General features: G+C 48.5%; 1 pseudogene; it reads right to left on the minus strand.

Annotated features, from left to right (window-relative positions):
• Nucleotides 1-668: 668 nt before the first annotated feature.
• On the minus strand, nucleotides 669-2,217 carry LOC137347392 (keratin-associated protein 10-7-like; annotated as a pseudogene).
• Between the last annotated feature and the right edge of the window lie 660 nt (nucleotides 2,218-2,877).

The following is a 2,877-nucleotide window of genomic DNA, read 5'->3' on the forward strand; positions in this document are numbered from 1 at the left end:
TGAGGCCAAACTAGTGTCTTATACAAGTTCAACATAACTTCCTTGATCTTGTACTCTATGCGCCTGTTAATAAAGCCCAGGATACTGTATGCTTTATTATCCGCTCTCTCAACCTAGCTGCCACCTTCAATGACTTCTGTACATATACACCCAGGTCCCTCTGCTCCTGCATCCCCTTTAGAATTGTACCCTTTATTTTATATTGTCTCTCCATGTTCTTCCTACCAAAATGAATCACTTCATATTTCTCCACATTGAACTTCATTGCGTCAGGTGCTGGCACCATTTTTAAAGGGCCTTGCATTGTATCTTGCTGTGGTGATATGAGTGGCAGGGTTCAGAGAGGCTGCAGACTGATGGTGGAAAGTGACTCCATGCTTCAGTGATGCCTCCCTCCAGGTGCTCCTGCAGGCTGCCAAGGAAAGGTGGGATATACTATTCCCTAAGAATGGGAGGGGGAGAGTTGGGAGCCTGAGCAAGCCTGGCTGCAGTGGAAGAGGTCAGCAGCCATGGGGTCACCCCAGGAACCTGAATCCAGTCTGCAAGTCACTCAATGACCACACCTGAGCACCGAAAGCGAGGACCTCTTTAAGCCTTCAGCTCATGTCCGACATGATGGTAGAAAGTACCAGACACACACAGACACACAGACACAGACAGAAACATTGCTACACACAGACACACACAGACACACGCAGACACAGACGGAAACAGTGCTACACACAGATACACACAGACACACACAGACACACACAGACACGCAGACACACAGACACAGACGGAAACAGCGCTACACACAGATACACACAGACACACACCGACACACACAGACACACAGACACACAGACACAGACGGAAACATCGCTACACACAGATACACACAGACACACACAGACACACAGACACGCAGACACACAGACACAGACGGAAACATCGCTACACACAGACACACACAGACACACAGACACACAGACACAGACGGAAACATCGCTACACACAGACACACACAGACACAGACACACAGACACAGATGGAAACATCGCTACACACAGACACACACAGACACACAGACACAGACGGAAACATCGCTACACACAGACACACAGACACACAGACACAGATGGAAACATCGCTACACACAGACACACACAGACACACAGACACAGACGGAAACATCGCTACACACAGACACACAGAGACACACACAGACACACAGACACACAGACACAGATGGAAACATCGCTACACACAGATACACACATACAAACACTGACACACACACAGCAACGCACAAACCTAGCTACACACAGACACATGCAAACAAACACAGACTCACACCCCGCCACACACAAACATAGTTACACACAGATGCACACAGACACACACACACACAGACAAACACAGACACGCACACACACACACACACAGACAAACACAGACACGCACACACACACACACACAGACAAACACAGACACGCACACACACACACACACAGACAAACACAGACACGCACACACAGCCAAGCATAAACATAGCTACACAGATAGACACAGGCACATACAGACACATGCAGACAAATAAAGACACACACAGATACAGACAGAAGCGTTTAGACAAATACAGATAAATACAGACAAACGCAGACATACACACAGAGATACACACACACACAGACAAACACAGTGACACACAGATACAGACAGACACACACAAACACAGAGAAACACAGATGGACCTGTGGGGTAAGGGGTTACAGTCTCTATATTAGTGGTTCAGGGCCACACGTTAACCTGTAGTTTAAAGGGAGGGAGGGCATGGCAGCAGCTGATTCCATAGCTCCGCTGAGGTCTGGTGTCAGGGCAGTGAGTTAGAGGATGGATGAAGAGCGTCACTCTGTCTGCTATTACTGAGTAATCAGCAGTAAGCCAGTGAAATAGCAGAGATTGAACTAACTCACTTCCTTATTCCCAGTCCCTGTGGCTACAAACCCGAACCGACTCAGTTCACTGTGATTTGAATTTTGTGGAAGTTTTTATGCTGTTGTATTTTCCTCTTCTAATTTGTTTTTGCTCCTTCCCCCACACTCCCAGCCAGTCACTGTTCCTCACTGAGGGACAGACGGTCACCCCCAGTCCCACCCATTGACCCCACTGCTCTCCATGTGTGCCAGACAGCCTATTCCACTGTGAGGGCATCACACCTGAGCTTGATCCCATTCTATTCTGAAATGCTGGCCATCTTATTGCTAAAGATCACCTTGTGACCCTTTGAACTCCCTGATCTTTATGTGTTGGTATTGTTCTGCCTGGGGGTGAGTTTGTGGCAGAATCAGTGTGAGCACATGACGTGCAATCTGGTGGTTGAGAAATGGCACCAGAACAGAGAGAGAAAGAGGAAGGAAGTCCTGTCAATCTAGAACTCACTTGGTGCCACAATTTCACTCCACAAACAGCGTCAGGAGTCTGCTCATGCCTCGTGAGTCTGATGCTATCAGAGATCGGAAACACTTCACACTCCCCTTAACCTTCAAACCCGACACCCACGGGAACTGACAACCTCTGCTGCCTCAATATTAGACAGTGTTAGTACAAACCTTGCTACAAACCGAAGGACGATAGAGAAAAATTGGGGTTTCACAGGTGCCTACCGTGGCTCAATGAGTTTCGCAGTCTCATCTCTGACTTAAAAGGTCACGGATTCAAGGCCCACTCCAAAAACCTGAGCCTCAGAATCCACATGCACACTCCCAGGGTATTACAGAGAGAGTGCTGCACTGTGGGAGGGTCAGTACTGAGGGAGTGCTGCACTGTCGGAGGGTCAGTACTGAGGGAATGCTGCACTGTCAGAGGCTCAGTACTGAGGGAGTGCCGCACTGT

The sequence above is a fragment of the Heterodontus francisci genome, chromosome 32, assembly GCF_036365525.1.
Source record: "Heterodontus francisci isolate sHetFra1 chromosome 32, sHetFra1.hap1, whole genome shotgun sequence".
Classification (NCBI taxonomy): domain Eukaryota; kingdom Metazoa; phylum Chordata; class Chondrichthyes; order Heterodontiformes; family Heterodontidae; genus Heterodontus; species Heterodontus francisci.